Source organism: Oryctolagus cuniculus, chromosome 3 (assembly GCF_051225735.1).
Source record: "Oryctolagus cuniculus isolate XC-2025 breed Fujian yellow rabbit chromosome 3, ASM5122573v1, whole genome shotgun sequence".
Taxonomy (NCBI): Eukaryota; Metazoa; Chordata; class Mammalia; order Lagomorpha; family Leporidae; genus Oryctolagus; species Oryctolagus cuniculus.
This window is the reverse complement of record NC_142869.1, coordinates 43,645,323-43,651,250: the sequence shown is the minus strand read 5'-3', so window position 1 is coordinate 43,651,250 and position 5,928 is coordinate 43,645,323. Positions and strand designations below refer to the sequence as shown.

At 38.6% G+C, this 5,928-nt stretch overlaps 1 pseudogene; it reads left to right on the top strand.

Annotated features, from left to right (window-relative positions):
* Positions 1–3,421: 3,421 nt before the first annotated feature.
* LOC100347734 (mitochondrial pyruvate carrier 2 pseudogene) lies at positions 3,422–3,820 on the top strand (annotated as a pseudogene).
* Positions 3,821–5,928: the final 2,108 nt, after the last annotated feature.

The following is a 5,928-nucleotide window of genomic DNA, read 5'->3' as shown; positions in this document are numbered from 1 at the left end:
CAAAATAGACAAAACTTTAGCCAAAGTAACAAAGAAAATAAAGAGAAAAAAACTCAAGTAAATAAAATTAAAGATGAAAAAGGAGACATTACAACTGACACCCCTGAAAAGCAAAGGATCATAAGAAACTACTATGAACAACTATGCACTAACAAATTGGAAACCTCAAAGAAATGTATAAATTCCTGGATGCAAACAACCTACCAAAATTAAATCAAAAAGATACAGAAAGTCTACAGAGGCCCATTAAAAGCAACAAGATTGAGACAGTAATTAAAAGTCTTCCATGGGGCCAGTGCTGTGGCATAGCTGGTAAAGCTGCCACCTGCAGTGCCAGCATCCCATGTGGGTGCCAGTTTAAGTCCCAGCTGCTCCACTTCTGATCCAGCTCTCTGCTGTGACCTGGGAGGGCTGTGGAGGATGACCCAAGTGTTTGGGCCCCTGCACCCATGTGGGAGACCTGAGGGAGGCTCCTAGCTCCTGGTTTCAGTTCGGCGCAGCTCCAACCATTGTGGCCATTGGGAGAGTGAACCAGTAAATGGAAGACCTCTCCCTCTCTGCCTCTGCCTCTATCTCTCTGTAACTCTGCCTTTCAAGCAAATAGATAAGTCTTAAAAAAAAAATTCTTCCATTAAGGAAAAGTTCAGGACCTGATGACTTTACTTCTGAATTCTATAAAACATTTAAAGAGAAACTAATTCCAATACTCTTTAAACTATCCCAAAATATTTAACAGGATGAACTCTGTAAAAACTCTTTTTATGAAGCCAGCATCACTTTGACACCAAAACTGAAAAAAGATACCAAAAACTATAACCTAAATCCTTGATGAACACAGATACATGGCCGGCGCCGCGGCTCACTAGGCTAATCCTCCGCCTAGCGGCGCCGGCACACCGGGTTCTAGTCCCGGTCGGGGCGCCGGATTCTGTCCCGGTTGCCCCTCTTCCAGGCCAGCCCTCTGCTGTGGCCAGGGAGTGCAGTGGAGGATGGCCCAGGTGCTTGGGCCCTGCACCCCATGGGAGACCAGGAAAAGCACCTGGCTCCTGGCTCCTGCCATCGGATCAGCGCGGTGCGCCGGCCGCAGCGCGCCAGCCGCGGCGGCCATTGGAGGGTGAACCAACGGCAAAGGAAGACCTTTCTCTCTGTCTCTCTCTCTCACTGTCCACTCTGCCTGTAAAAAAAAAAAAAAAAAAAAAAAAAAAAAAAACAAAAAAACAAAAAACACAGATACAAAGATTCTCAACAACGTACTAGCACACTGAATCCAAAATCACACCAAAAAGCGGTGTATCATAATCAAGTTGGATTTATTTCAGATATACAGGATAGTTCAACATTCATAAATTAATAAATACCACAAATCACATCCACAGAATGAAGAACACAATCCATAGATGATGTAAGCAGGCAGACAGGATAAAATTGAGTAGGTCTGTAAGCTAGAACACCATGCCTTCCCCACGCCCTGTGTGATCTCATGCCCCTGCCTGACCTCACCTGTATGCCCACCTGCCAATCAGACTAATTAACCACGCCCCTTTAGAAGTGGATAAAAGGCATGGAACATGGTAGGCCCTGCCCTTTTTCTTGCTGCCCTTTCTTTTCCAACATTATGGACCTTTGTTGACCTGCGTCTTCAGGGCACGTAGCTTTTGGGCCGCCTGTGCTCTCTGCCTTCGCCTCGCAGCCCATGATAAGCTGCTAATAGTAGTTGCTCTTAACCAAACGCTTGCTGCACGTAGCTTTTGGCCTATTCTAGGCTTGGTATGGATCTAGGTTTCTCTTTCTCTCTTAGATAGAGCCCTCACTCTTCTATGCATGTCTCTCACTGAATAAAAAGCTCAAAAACTTACCAGGTCGCCTGGTCTATTTAAGCCAGGATTCAGAATTCTTCTCTGAATACATGGCAGGAACTCACACAACTTATTGATTTCAGAAATATTAATAAGCAAATCGGTTTCAAATAGTCATCTCAATAGAGGTGAAGAAAGCATTTGGGCCTGTCAAAAAAAAAAAAAAAGATTCAGTGTTCCTTCATGATAAAATTCTCCACAAATTAAGTATAGGAGGAACCAACAGCCAATATGATCCTAAATGAGGAAAAGCTGAAAACATTTCCCCTCAGATCATTAACCAAAAAATGGAAATATATTCCTTTCTCATTGATTAGAAGAATTAATATAATTAAAATGTCTATACTACCTAAAGCAATCTTCAGATTCAATACAACCCTTATCAAAATCCCATTGACATTCTTTACAGAAGTAAATAAAATAATCCTAAAATTTGTATGGAATATGGAATCATAAAAGAACCAGCAGATGGAAGACTCTCTCCCTCCCTCCCTTCCTCTCTCTCTCCCTCTGCCTCTCCTTCTCTCTCTGTGTAACTCCGACTTTCAAGTAAATCAATACATATATTTATAAAAAGAATACAAATGGCCAAAAAAATATGAGAAATTTTCAGTATCACTAGCCATCAGGGAAATGCAAATCAAAGCTACAAAGATATATCACCTCATCCCTGACAGAAAGGCTATTATCCAAAAGACAGAAAGTAGCAAATTCTGTGGAGGATGTGGAGAAAGGGTAAAACGTATATGCTGTTGGTAGAAACGTAAATTAATGCAGCCAGTATGGACAATGATGTGGAGATTTATTTCAAAACTAGAAATAGACTTGCCATAAGACCCAGCAATCCCACTACTGGGTATATACCCAAAAGATATGGACATGTTGTATAAGAGATACCTGCACCACCATGTTCAATGCAATACTGGTCACAATAGCCAAAATATGGACTCAGCCAAGGTGTCCATCATCAAATGAATGAGTAAAGAAAGTTTGTATATGCATATACAGATGAATGAGTAAAGAATGAATATTATTCAGCTACAAAAAAGAATGAAATTCTACCAAGTGCATCATATAGATGCAAATGGAGGATATCATATTGAGTGAAATAATCCACAGAAAAACAAATACCACATATTCTCTTTCATGTGTGGGAGCTAAAAATTTTTTTAAATAATAAAAAAAAAGAAATGCCCATGTGTATCAATATTGCTATAATATATCAAACTTTGTCTTATATATTTTTCAAGCAAATGCTTAAGAATGTTATACTACTATAGTGTTAATAAGAACACAATAGTGTTAATGTTCTTTGATTATTTTCAATTTACTGTTTATGAGTGAAATTGATAACTTTTCATTTGATTAGTGCTTGTAGACCTTATCTTTAATCCTTCTTAACCATAATCTTATCTTTTTTTACCTTTTGAACTCTCTATTTATCAGAGCATTAAGCCTTTGACTAAAACGTAAATTAAAAATATGTTATTGTAAAAATTTCAAAAGGAAGAGAGAGGGAAGGAAGAAGGAAGCATCACTATATTCTTAGAATTGTGTGTTTGATCATGTCAGCTGCCAGCGCCCGAGGCCTGCGGGCCGCCTACCACCGGCTCCTGGATAAAGTGGAGCTGATGCTGCCCGAGAAATTGAGGCCGTTGTACAACCACCTGGCAGGTCCCCGCACAGTTTTCTTCTGGGCTCCAATTATGAAATGGGGATTGGTGTGTGCTGGATTGGCTGACATGGCAAGACCTGCAGAAAAACTCAGCACAGCTCAGTCTGCTGTTTTGATGGCTACAGGGTTTATTTGGTCAAGATACTCCCTCGTAATTATTCCAAAAAATTGGAGTCTATTTGCTGTTAATTTCTTTGTGGGGGCAGCAGGAGCTTCTCAACTCTTTCGCATTTGGCGATATAACCAAGAACTAAAAACTAAAGCAAACCAATAAAAGAGTTCCTGACCACGTGGACAATCTAAATATGGATATAACCACTGGGACCTATTTGATTATTGATAAGGCAATGCTAACTGTGCTAAATTTTAGAGGGCACACAAAAAAATTTAACTAACTGGTAGCTAGTGCTTGATTCAACAGAAAAATAAAGGAAATTTTTAATAAAAAAAAAGAATTGTGTCTTTGAACTACACTGAATCTGTTCTCTTTGTATTAAATTCACATTAATGTGAGAGTTGTTATGCAATAATTACCATGCATTTGCTGTGATCTTGAGAATCTAATGTATCAATAAATTCCTTTTAAAATTATCAAAAATACATAGTTAACTGTAAAATTATACATTAACTGCTTTCTCCTATCAATCACAAATTAAAATTTTAATTACTAAATTAAAAATTTTTTATTTGAACACTACAGTTATTAAACAGTATGCACTAGGTAATACAAAAAAGAAAGAGATGGAGAGAGATACAGAGAGAGAGAGAGAGAGAGAGAGAGAGAGATCTTTGAAGAGCATGGTAGATTTGTCTTTCCTCAATGACAACTTAGAGAAGCATCAAGAGAATAGTAGATTCTGGCTTCTTGTCAATTGAGCAACCTTAGAATTGCTGGTGTTCTATCCATTATCTTGCCTTAAATGGAAAACAGAGATGTGGCAGTTGGAACAAATGCTGTTAGTAAATAAGTACATTGCCCCACTCTTCTTTTTGAAAGTTTTATTAAGATAGAATTCAATACAATTCACTCACTAAAAGTGTGCAATTTGATGGTATTTAGTGTGTTCACAGGCTTATGCATGAATTACCACAATTTAGGGAATTTTATTACTCCAAAGAGAAATTCCACCTTCTCTTAGCCCTCACTTTATACCCTTTCTTTTTAAACTTCTTTTGATTGTTTACTACAACACTGAAACAACTAACATTACTGTCTAGTTTATATAATTCTGTAAGTTAAACACTTTACATTTTTTTATTAATTCTGACTAAATCTAAAGAGCCAAACCAAGTATGTCATTGTAACCTATTTAATGTAATATACTGAAATAAGTAAAAGTTCAGAGAAAAGCAAACAAAATAAACAATGGCATAGGTAGGGTGAAAACAGAAGTGGGTTTTGTTTTACTGTGAAAGAAGATGTTAATTCACTGCCATCTCCAAAGTGGGCTGCCTTCTTTCAGCATACACACTCCTCCTGTGTAATTTCGTTTACTTCCACTATCTGAGCCACTGTGTATAGATCTACAAGTGGATTCTGGATTTACAGCTTTGTCCCTAAACCTCTCTTCTTGTTCCAGGCTCAGATATCCCATTGGATATTTTTTCTTGAATGTTAACATGAAATTCAGCATTTCCAAGTTGAACTCATCTTTTCTCCCTGTGACAGACAAAGGGGATCCCTCGATCCTGCCTCATGTTCACACCTTTGTGAACCTCTCTCCCCTTGAATATGGACAAGCCTTGTGGTCACTCACTTCCAATGTGCGGAATACAACACAGGTGATGGGAGATCACTCCTGTGCTTAGACTATGTTATATAAGATTCTGTCTTGCCAAAAGAGTCACATTAGAGTCTTTTTACTTAACAATGTAAGTAGCCATGATGGGAGAGCCTATATGGCAAGGAGTGGTAGCCAAACTCTCTTTGTGATCTCAAGGAGGTGAAGGTCGGCTCCAGATGACCATCCACAAGAAGCTGTAGCTTTCAGTCCTACAACCACAGGATATGAATTCTGCCAACAATGGTTTGCAGACTTGTGGGACCCTAAATGTAGGACACAACAAGCATGCTTAGCTATCTGACCCACAGAAACTATGAGATACTAAAGCTTCTAAACTTGTGAAAAATTTTTACTTACTAATAGATAACTAAAAGACCCCAAAACCTCATCCTTCCTCTTTTTTCTTTCTCTTTAAATGGCTCCATATTTTACTGCTCACCAAGCCATCCTGAATTCTTCCTTCTCACATTCAACTAGTCTCTGTGGATCATTATTTCTTCCTACTTAACAGCTTCCTAACCCAAACACTTCCAAACTACATTCCATAGACTGTAAGATATCCCCCAGCCACCCACACAAACAAAATCAAGTGTCAATTAAGTTTGCCATATGG